Source organism: Oryctolagus cuniculus, chromosome 14 (genome assembly GCF_051225735.1).
Source record: "Oryctolagus cuniculus isolate XC-2025 breed Fujian yellow rabbit chromosome 14, ASM5122573v1, whole genome shotgun sequence".
Taxonomy (NCBI): Eukaryota; Metazoa; Chordata; class Mammalia; order Lagomorpha; family Leporidae; genus Oryctolagus; species Oryctolagus cuniculus.
In genome coordinates, this window is record NC_142880.1 from 58,601,611 (window position 1) to 58,613,632 (window position 12,022).

A 12,022-nucleotide genomic window follows, 5' to 3' on the forward strand; every position below is an offset into this window, starting at 1 on the left:
TGGCTCTTCCCCTTCAAAGTATTCTCAGGTATTTTAAAACTCTCTTAGCAAAAACAAAAATGAAAACCAGCAGTGTAGGGCCATTGTCTGAAACACAGCTGGCAATCTGTCACATGGGAAAGGTAGACTTCAAAACATTTCACCTCTGTGGCCAGAACTTCCTGTGACTCCCACCCTCACCAAAGCACTGCCTTTTTGTGACTGAACCGCCTCCCTTCCAAAAAGCAAACAGCTGAGGTAATGTGCCACCTAACAGGTTCCCCTCCAGCCAGGTCAGAAATGATGAGGGACAAGGTAGAAGAGAAAAAGGCAATGATAATATTATAAAGGGGAAAGTATTCAAATAAGCAATGAAAATAGCATGGTCTTGCAACTGCCTTTGAAATAATGTTGGGGCAGTTTTGTGGGGCACCAGATTAAACTGCTGCTTAGGAAGCCTGTATCCCATCTGATAGTGCCAGTTCAAGTCCTGGCTACTATGAGAGACCTAGATGCAGTTTCTGGCTTCTGGGTTTCGCTTAGGCCAGTCCAGGCTGTTATGAGGACTTAAGGAGTAAACCAGTGGATGAAAGATCTCTCTTTCAAGTAGGTGAAACATAAATATTTTAAAAAAATAAATAAATGGAACTGGCATTGTGGTGCAGTGGGTTAAGCTGCCACCTGTGATGCTGACATCCCAAGTGAGTACTGGTTAGAGCCCCATCTGCTTCACTTCTGGTCCAGCTCCCTGCTAATACTCCTGGGAAAGCAGCAGAAGATGGCCCAAGTACCTGGACCTCTGCTATCTGTGTGGGAGACCAGGATAAAGTTAAAGACTCCTGACTGGCCCTTGTGGCCACTGGGAGAATGAACCAGCAAATGGAAGATCTCTTCCTCTCTCTTTTCCCTCTCACTCTGTTACTCTGCCTTTCAAATAAATACACATATAAATCTTTTAAAAATAAAGTTGTAACTTCCAAGAGATAATTCCTTTTACTTATCCTAACTATGACTTTTTAAAAAGATTTATTTTTTTATTTGAAAGGCAGAGTTCCAGAGAGGCAGAAACAGAGAGACAGAGATCTTTCAGCCACTGGCTCACTCCACAGATGGGTGCAACAGCCAGAGCTGTGCCAATCTGAAGCTAGGAGCCAGGAGCCTCTCTTGGGTCTCCCAGACAGGTGCAGGGGCCCAAGGGCTTCGGCCATCTTCTATTGCTTTCCCAGACCATAGCAAAGAGCTGGATCAGAAGTGGAGCAGCCGGTACTCGAACTGGCACCCATGTGGGATGCTGGCACCACAGACAGCGGCTTCACCCGCTAAGCCATAGCACTAGCCCCTAATTATGATTATTTTTTAAAGATTTGTTTATTTGAAAGTCAGAGTTACAGAGAGAGAGGGAGAGTCAGAAATCTTGAGATGTTCTATCTACTGGTAGCCACAGTGGCCAGGACTGAGTCAGGTCAAAGTGCAGAACTTCATCCAGGTCTCCCACGTGGGTTCAGGGGTCCCAGCACTTACGCCATCTTCCTACTTCTTTGTCCAGGCCATTAGCAGGGAGTTGGACTGAAAGTGGAGCAGCCAGGACACAGGTTTGTGGCTTTACCCCATATGCCACAACACCACTCCTGCTAATTTTCATTTGACTTGATTCAATTTACCTGTATTTTTTTAAAGATTTATTTATTTGAAAGTCAGAGTTACACAGAGAGAGAAGGAGGGGCAGAGAGAGAGGTCTTCCATCCGCCGCCTCACTCCCCAATTGGCTGAGACAGCCAAAGCTGCGCGGATCCGAAGCCAGGAGCCAGGAGCTAGGAGCTTCTTCCAGGTCTCCACTGCTTTCCCAGGCTACAGCAGAGAGGTGAATCGGAGGTGGAGCAGCCAGGATTCGAACCAGTGCCCATATGGGATGCCGGCACTACAGCCAGCGGCTTTACCCACTATGCCACAGCACGGGCCCTGATTCACCTGCATTTTAAGTGAATCACTGAACAGGTGTGATAAATGGCAAAATATGGTCTATGACAGAGCATTAGAAATAAGAAAAGATGAAAAATAAGTCCACATGATGAAACTAGAAAAACATCAAAGGCCAAATGTTAATAATGAAGAAAGTGAAATTTAAGGATACTCATTAGATTGGAATTTTAAAGATAATCACATCATTCTCAAATTATAAAGGAACAAAAAAAGAGGAAAAGAAACTTTGAGAGATAGCAAAGAGTATTTCAAGAAAAGAATCAGCACACAGTGAACTTTCCTGGCATGATACCATGGCAACAACCACAACAAAATACTTTCATTAACCACCACCACAAAATACTCTACTTTTACTTAGCCAGGAAAAATTTTCTATACTCTAAGATTAATGAGTAAGCCCGTCTCTGAAATCACCCAAGTGATTCTGTCCCACAACTTGTGAATAACAATAGCCCTTTTCTCTTAAGGTTAACTGTGTGCCAAGTACTCTCCCAAGGGCTCTTCATGCATAATCACATTCAATATGCATTCATGTTCATATGTACTTATCATTTAAGATGTTATTACTATTACTCCCATTTTTCAAACACAGCTGAAATACAACTGAAGCTTACAGAAACTGGCCTCACAGCCAGTAAGGAAGAACCACGGACAAGTTCTTGCTTCCCTTAGAGCTGTGATACGGAAGGTGTGCAGAAGGCACACCTTCGGGAGTCTTTTCATCTCTGACAGCTTTACTGCTTCCTAGAGTCCCTCTCTTTTTTTTTTTTTTGAAAGATTAATTAATTTATTTATTTAAAATTCAGAGTTACACAGAGAGGAGGAGAGGCAGAAAGAGGTCTTCTATCCACTGGCTCACTCCCCAGTTGGCCACAACAGCTAGAGCTGTGCAGATCAGAAGCCAGGAGCCAGGAGCTTCTTTCGGGTCTCCCACGAGGATACAGGGGCCCAAGGACTTGGGCCATCTTCTACTGCTTTCCGGAAGTGGAGTAGCCAGAGACTTGAACCGGCGCCCATATGGGGTGTCGGCACTGCAGGCGGCGACTTTACCCACTAGGCTACAGCGCTGGCCCCCCTTGAGTCTCTCTTTACTCTTAGTTCCTTTCTTTTTCCAAAGCAATAAAAGATTTAAGGCTAAAAGAATTATTCCAGTTCAGTCTTACCTTCCTACTTATCTTGCAATTTTTTTATTTTGTATTTTTTGACAGGCAGAATGGAGAGTGAGAGAGAGAGACAGAGAGAAAGGTCTTCCTTTGCCGTTGGTTCACCCTCCAATGGCCGGCGCGCTGTGGCCGGCGCACCGCGCTGATCCCATGGCAGGAGCCGGGTACTTATCCTGGTCTCCCATGGGGTGCAGGCCCAAGTACTTGGGCCATCCTCCACCGCCTTCCCGGGGCCACAGCAGAGAGCTGGACTGGAAGAGGGGCAACCGGGACTAGAACCCGGTGTGCCGGCGCCGCAAGGTGGAGGATTAGCATAGTGAGCCGCGGCACCGGCCTTGAAATTATTTTAATAATTCATTCTGAAGCTCAAGAAAATATTTATATATGGCTCCCATCCACCATAAAACCTGATTCAGTGAGAGTAACACTGGGGTGTTAGTATGAAACAACTCTGGTTTATCAATGTCACTGAATGAATGTGCGATCAAAACTCCACTGGAACATCTATCTGTATTTGCTAAATCTCATATAGGATCCCACAGGGGGCTACAAGGGACATAACTCTAAAAAAGCAAAACTTTGGCTTTAGTTTTTTTGTTTTTTTTTGGGGGGGGGGACAGAGTAGACAGAGAGAGGGAGACAGAGAGAAAGGTCTTCCTTTTTCCATTGATTCATCCCCCAATGGCCGCTGGGTGCATGTGGGTGCAGCGACCAAGGACCTGGGCCATCCTCCACTGCCTTCCCGGGCCACGGCAGAGAGCTGGACTGGAAGAGGAGCAACCGGGACAGAATCCGGCACCCCGACCAGCACTAGAAACCGGGGTGCTGGTGCCCCAGGCAAAAGATTAGCCTATTGAGCCGCGGCACCAGCCAGCTTTAGTCTTTTTCTAAACCCCTATGTTTTCTTATCAAAGACTGCAAACCTACTGCCTTCCATAGCATCTCAAAAAAGACACACCAGAAGTCCCAAGTGTTAACAAAGAAAAACCAAGGGTGGACCCTTGTAGAAAACAACTTGGGTTGAGGCTGGCGCCATAGCTCACTTTGTTAATCCTCTGCCTGTGGCGCCAGCATCCCATATGGGCACCAGGTTCTAGTCCCGGTTGCTCCTCTTCCAGTCCAGCTCCCTGCTGTGGCCTGGGAGGGCAGTGGAGGATGGCCCAAGTGCTTGGGCCCCTGCACCCGCATGGGAGACCAGGAGGAAGCACCTGGCTCCTGGCTTTGGATCGGCGCAGCGCCGGCCGTAGCGGCGCTTTCTCTCTGTCTGTCTCTCACTTTCTAACTCTAGCTGTCAAATAAAAAAAATAATAATAATAAAATAAAAATAATTAAGGTTTACTTTTTCATATCATGATTAAAAAAAATCTTTGGTCCCTGGAAATAGAATTATCTGTAAAGCATACTGCCACACCAGCATGCTTTACTGTGTAAATAATCCATGAACATACAACATCCTGTTGAGGATGTTCAGAGAAAGATCTAGAGCTTGGGGCCAGCGCTGTGGCATAGTGGGTAAAGCTGCTGACTGCAGTGCCAGCATCCCATATGAGCGCCAGTTTAAGACCCGGTTGCTCTACTTTCTATCCAGCTCACTGCTTATGGCCTGGGAAAACAGTGGAGGATGGCCCAAGTGCTTGGGTCTGGAAGAAGCTCCTGGTCTGTGGCTTCGGATTGGCACAGCTCCAGTTGTTTCGGCCAATTGGTGAGTGAACCAGTGGATGGAAGACCTCTTTCTCTCCCTCTTTCTCTCTCTGCCTCTCCTTCTATCTCTGTGTAACTCTGACTTTCAAATAAAACAAATAATTTTTTAAAAAAGAAATAAAAAGATCTAGAAGTTTAAATTGCTAAGAATGGGATCTCCACAGCCTAGCATACTGACAGAAGCTTTGATGTTAACACTGGAGATGGAAGCAGGGTGCAGAAGTGATGGTGGCTCTCCCATGTGGCTGCTCTTTGATCAAGCTGCAGGAAGTGTTACTTGACAGAGCCTCATGGTGCCTTTTGATGCTCCATCTGCAGAAGCTGTATGGTGTTGGATTTAACCCAGGGAGATGCCACAGGAAGCACATGCAGGGTTTAAAAAGCGGAAGCTGAAGACAGGTCATCAGACTAAAGCCACAGCTAAGAAAGTGATTATTTTAGGAAGAACTCTTAAAAAAAAATTATTATTTATTTATTTTACTGGCAGAGTGACAAAGAGAGAGGGAGGATAAAGAGAGATCTTCCATCCACTGGTCCATTTCCCAAGTGCCTGCCACAGCTGAGGCTGGGCCAAACCAAAGCCAGGAGTGAGGAACTCCATCTGGGTCTCTCATGCAGGTGCCAGGGACTCGAGTACTTGAGCCATCATCTGCTGCCTCCCAGAAGTATCAGCAGTAACTTGGATCAGAAGAAAGAGGGAGAGAAAGACTGGACTCAAACCAGGCACTCCAATATGAGATGCAAGTGTTCCAAGCAGCAGTTCAACCCTCTGTGCCACAACACTCACCCCAGGAAGGACTCTTAACGTCCTCTGACAGCCAAAGAAATGACCATCAGTGATCTCCATACTGGCCTCTGGGAGACAATTCTTATCTTTCTTCAGGACATTTAACCTTGCAGAGCTTTTGCTTCCACATTTGTACAACAAAGGAATAGCACAGCGTTGAAGTAGATTAAAAAAAAAATCCACAAATAACTCATTGATAACTATTAAGTCAAATACTGACCTAAGCTCTGATAGAAAGTACATTCTGGAATACCACACAAGTACAAGTCAGCAGCAATCTGAAAGCTAAATTCTTCCTGGTCAGTTTTAAAAGAACATATACTTGGAATGGGCTCTTGTTAAATCAGAACTTTCTCTTAGGACAAGAACTAATGATCTTTTAGATACAAGTTTCTGGATATAGTCACCAAGCATTTCTTTCTTTAAAAAAAAAAAAATTATTTACTTATTTGAAAGGCAGACTTACAGAGGTAGAAGCAGAGAGACAGAGAGAGAGGTCTTCCTTCCACTGGTTCACTCCCTAGATGGCAGCAATGGCGGGACTGGGGCAATCTGAAGCCAGGAGGCAGGAGCTTCTTCCAGGTCTCCCATGCTGGTGCAGGGGCCCAAGCACTTGAACCAACTTCTACTGCTCTCCCAGGCTATAGCAGAGAGCTGGATCAGAAGTGGAGCAGCTGGGACTCGAAACCACACCAATATGGGATGCCAACACTGCAAGCAGCAGCTTTATCTGCTATGCCACCCACTGGCCTGCAAGCATTTCTAATTACTATAAATTATCAAACCAGAGGTTACAATTTCAAGTTAACTGAAGAGAGAACTGTTAATCTTGAAGAATCAGAATTGTCATTCAGCACCAGAGAAGGTGACCAAACAGAAAACCATTTAATGGGGCCAGGGCTGTGGCATAGTGGGTAAGGCCACCACCTGCAGTGCTAGCATGTCATATGGCTGCCAGCTGGAGTCCCGGCTGCTCCACTTCTGATCCAGCTCTCTGCTATGGCCTGGGAAAGCAGTAGAAGATGGCCCAAATCCTTAGGGCCACTGAATACGCATGGGAGACCCAGAAGAAGCTCCTGGCTCCTCGCTTTGAATCGGCTCAGCTCCAGCCGTTGCAGCCAATTGGAGAGTGAACCAGCAGATGGAAGACCTCTCGCTGCCTCTCCTCCTTCTCTTTCTGTATAACTCTTTCAAATCTTTTTTTAAAAAGATTTATTTATTATTCATTTGAAAGGCAGAGTTACATAGAGAGAGACGGAGGGACAGAGACAGATAGAGAGATCTTCCATCCGTTGGTTCACTCCCCAGATGGCCACATGGCCAGGGCTGGACCAGGCTGAAGCCAGGAACTTCATCTAGGTCTCCCATGTAGGTGATAGGGGCCCAAAGATTTGGGCCATCTTCCACTGCTTTTCCCAGGCCATTAACACGAAACTGGATCAAAATTGGAGCAGCCAGGACATGAACCGGCACCCATATGGGATGCTGGTGTCGAAGGCAGCAGATTTACCTGCTATACCACAATGCCAGCCACAATATCCAATTTGGAAAAGGGAAGCTAGGGCAAGAGCTTGGCACAGTATTTAAGACACTGTGAAGGATGCCTACATCCCTGATCGGTGGTTGACTGGAGTCCTGGTTCTGCTTCAGTGCAGCTTTCTGCTAATGTACACTGTGGCAGGCAGAAGGTAATAGCTCAAAAGCAGCTGGGTCCCTGCCACCTACATGGGAGACCTGGATTGAGTTCTGGCTCCTGGCTCTAGCCTGGCCCAGCCGTGGAAATTGCAAGCACTTAGGGGATGAACCATTGGATGTAAGATCTTTCTCTCTCTCTGCCTTTCTAACAAAATGAAAATCAATTTTAAAAATTAAAAAAAGAAAAGCTACAATGAGCTACTAGCCCTCATTTTAGGGTGTAACCACAAGGGAAAAATAAGACCACCATGTTTAAAAACATCATCTTCAAATATTTTAACCAGTTAAGCACTTTTTTAAAAATTTACTTAGGGGCAGGCACTATGGCACAGCAGGTTAAGCCACTGTTTGGGATGGCAGCATCCTAAATGGGAGTGCCAGTTCAAGTCCTGGCTTCTCTGTTTCTCATCCAGCTCACTACTAATGTGCCTGGGAAGCAACAGATAATGGTTCAAGTACTTAAGTCCCTGCTACCCATATGGAAGACACGGATGGTGCTCCTGGCTTAGGTCTGGCCCAGCTCTTGCTGTTGAGGCTACTTGGGGAGTGAATTACAGATGAAAAATCTCTATCACTCTACCTTTCAAATAAATCTTTTAAAAAAATTTTAGTTATTTGAGAATTTATTTATCTGAGAGAGACAGAGAACACACTCCCAGCTGTTGGTTCACCTCCCAAATACCTATAATGGCCAGGACTGGGCAAGACCTGGACCAGGCTAAAGCCTGGAGCCAGGAACCCAGTCCAGGTTTCCTATATGGGTGGCAAGGATCAAAGTACTTGAGCCATCACCTGCTGCCTCCAAGGGTACACTTTAGCAGGAAGCTGGAATTAAGAGTAGAGCCTGAACTAAAACCCAGAAACTCTGAATGGGACAGAGGCATTCCAACAAGTATCCTAACTGTTAAGGCCAAATGCCCACCCCTGCACATTTTTTTTAAAGGTTTATTTATTTGAAAGTCAGAGTTACACACTGAGAGGAGAGGCAGAGAGAGAGGTCTTCCATCACTGGTTCATTCCCCAATTGGCCGCAACAGCCAGAGCTGCACCAATCCAAAGCCAGGAGCCAGGAGCTTCTTCTGGGTCTCCCACGTGGGTGCAGGGGCCCAAGGATTTGGGACATCTTCTACTGCCCTCCCAGGCCACAGTAGAGAGCTGGATCAGAAGTGGAACAGCCGGGACTAGAACCAGCGCCCATATGGGATACCAGCACTGCAGGTGGCAGTTTTACCTGCTGCGCCACAGCACCAGCCCCATCACATTTATTTTTAACACAAAGTACTGCCTCTTGTTAGACTAGCCTAATGAAGGCTAGTACTTAAGATCTGATCAGCCAAGGATAAGTTTATTACCAAGTGCAGGTATCATTACATTGGAAGGCATAAAGGTTGTTCTAGTGTACCAGTCCTCTGCCACAAAAAAGGCCAGCTGTTGGCCGGCGCCGTTGCTCACTAGGCTAATCCCCCGCCTTGCAGCGCCGGCACACCAGGTTCTAGTCCCAGTCGGGGCGCCAGATTCTGTCCCGGTTGCCCCTCTTCCAGGCCAGCTCTCTGCTGTGGCCAGGGAGTGAAGTGGAGGATGGCCCAGGTGCTTGGGCCCTGCACCCCATGGGAGACCAGGAGAAGCATCTGGCTCCTGCCATCGGATCAGCGCGATGCACCGGCCGCAGCACGCTGGCCGCAGCGGCCATTGGAGGGTGAACCAATGGCAAAAGGAAGACCTTTCTGTCTCTCTCACTGTCCACTCTGCCTGTCAAAAAAAAAAGGGGGGGGGGTAGCTGTGATTTCCCAGCTAGTAAAAGCCATAGAGAGAAAGAAGTGATGGGGGCCGGCGCTGTGGCATAACAGGTAAAGCCACCGCCTGCTGTACCGGCATCCCAAGTCCTTGGGCCCCTGCACCCACAAGGGAGACCTGTTAGAGGCTCCTGGCTCCTGGCTTTGGATCAGCACAGCTCCGACCACAGCAGCCAATTGGGGAGTGAACCAGCAGATGGAAGACCTTTCTCTTTCGGTCTCACCTCACTCTCCTTCTCTCTTTGTGTAACTCTGAATTTCAAATAAATAGGTAAATCTTTAAGAAAAAAAAAGTGATAGCAAGGCACACACTAACAGCAGTAAGGACAAGGACAATATGAAGGAAAGGAGAGTAGAGACAGTAAATAACAGTCTTCAGAAATTATTCTAAGAGCCGGCGCCGCGGCTCACTAGGCTAATCCTCCGCCTTGCAGCGCAGGCACACCGGGTTCTAGTCCCGGTCGGGGCGCCGGATTCTGTCCCGGTTGCCCCTCTTCCAGGCCAGCTCTCTGCTGTGGCCAGGGAGTGCAGTGGAGGATGGCCCAGGTGCTTGGGCCCTGCTCCCCATGGGAGACCAGGAAAAGCACCTGGCTCCTGGCTCCTGCCATCGGATCAGCGCGGTGCGCCAGCCGCAGCGCGCCGGCCACGGCGGCCATTGGAGGGTGAACCAACGGCAAAGGAAGACCTTTCTCTCTGTCTCTCTCTCTCACTGTCCACTCTGCCTGTCAAAAAAAAAAAAAAAAAAGAAAAGAAAAGAAATTATTCTAAGGGCCTCTCCCACTGGGAGAGCCAACCAGACCTGGGGCTCTCAGAGACATATAAGCTCTACCTCAATGCTGCCCCTATGCATCTCCAATAATATGTGACATCCAGCAGAAGCGATAGCCTTAAAAATACATTGTTTTCGGAGCTGACTCTGTGGCATAGTAGGCTAAGCTTCTGCCTGCAGCACTGGCATCCCATGTGGGCACCAGTTGGGAGTCCTGGCTGCTCCAAATCCAATCCAGCTCTCTGCTATGGCCTGGGGAAGCAGTAGAAGATGGCCCAAGTCTTTGGACCCCTGCACCTGCGTGGGAGACTTGGAAGAAGATCCTGGCTCCTGGCTCCGGACAGGTCCAGCTCCAGCCGTTGTAGCCATTTGGGGAGTGAACAAGCAGATGGAAGACCTCTCTCTCTGTCCCTCTCCCTCCCTCTCTAACTCTACCTCTCAAAGAAAATTTTTTTAAAAAAATACACTATTTTCTCACCTCCTCCCTATCTAAGTTATCTTTTAAAAAACGACCCACAATTTATGCCGGATCCTTGTCTGATGTCACAAAATACTTTCAGAGGCAGTCTACAACAAAGTGTAACATCTACACAGCATGATGTCACTGCAAGGAAACAAAACTGCCAACTCTAAGGATCTGAAAAATGTGACCACTTCGGGCTTCTTTTGGAGCTGAACCACTCCCCTTCCCTTATTATCCCTCAAAGGAAATATATCAGGCACAGTGGGCAGAGGGAAAACATGTCTAATTACAACATGTGCACTTGGTGGATGAAGAATTTGAACGTTCTTGAACTCTAGCCACATTTCAGAAGACTTTCCACTTGTTAAATTTAATCTCACTGAAGAGGAAAGGTTAAAGATCAGTTGCACTTCAACTAGGGCTCTATCAAAAAAAAGACACAAAGAGAAACCGACCACATTACTTACATACAAGGCAAGCCTGCTGAAAAGTTAAGATGTCCCTGACTCCATATTAAGTGCTACCAGAGGAAGTGGTTTTTATTTGAAAATCAGGGCTAAAAATAAGATCCATTTCAAGAGTACACATCTCCTGATTTTGAAGATACATATGCAAAGGCCCAGGGGGGCTTACAGAACTCAGTAACACTTCCACAAGTCGCTGACTCATGTGCTGGAGAGGGCAAATCCAACACGAGGAGGCACATAATCAGGCATGTGGATTAAGCGCTCCTGCTCAGGAAGTTCTCAGTGGGGTCTACAGATTCTGATCTTGCCCACCGTGCCTCCGCCCAGCCACCTGACACACCTCCAACTCCACTACCTTCACGAGGGTTCCCCAGGTCCCTCTACCTGGACTCCTCCTCCCTCAGACTCCCTGTCCTAAGTCTTGGCTCATTGTCATTTCTGAGAGAATGACAGCATGCCTTTTCTCTCCCATGTTCCTTTCCCACCTTCTAAGACACTACAATATGCTATGGCTATAGCTTCCTCCGGCTTGTCTTCCCTTCCTGCCAATTCCAGGAGCGCAGGGATTTCTGTTCGGCTCACTGATGGCCATCTCAAGTGCTCAGAACAGGGCCTGGCACACAGTAGGAGCTCAGACAGTGTTTGCTGAATGAATGAATGAACTTCTTGCCAGTAAAATTCAGGACAGCAAGAGGCGGAGGAGAGGGTGATGGTGATAGGGTGAAATGACGGGGGAGGGGGGAGAAGCGACCAAAAGCGGGGTGGGGGGTCACAGAGACCCACTGAAGCCGGGAGACCCCTCGGTTTCTAGGCGCAGCGCGGAAGGGAGGTGAGAGCCGCCAACGGCGTCCCGCCGGGGCATCCGACCGCACTTAGAAGCAGGCTGCTGGGACAGGCGGGCTCTCACTCTCCCTGGGAAAACCCAAGGCCAGGACACACACACCTGGGCTGCGGGCCCGCTCGGCGGACCCGGCCAACCGTCCCGGACCCGCCCCTACTCCCTCCCGCGGTGCACCACAGGGCGTCGCGAGCCGCAGTGCCTCCCCACCTCGGGCCCCCCATCCAGTCGCCAGAGAGCCGGGCCCAACGCCGGGGCACCTGCCTGCCCGCGCGAGGGGCCCCACCCAGGCCCGCGGGGAGGCCGCAGCGCCTCACCCCGCCGGGCTCCCCACAGCCGCCGAGCAGGAAACGCCCAGCGGCCCTCCCCACGGCCGGGCAGGGGCTC

General features: G+C 48.5%; 1 protein-coding gene across 6 annotated transcripts in view; it reads right to left on the bottom strand.

The window, feature by feature from the left end:
• Positions 1-12,022, bottom strand: part of MTMR12 (myotubularin related protein 12) — a 102,597-nt gene that overhangs the window by 90,265 nt on the left and 310 nt on the right. The gene's annotated exons all lie outside the window — the stretch shown is intronic.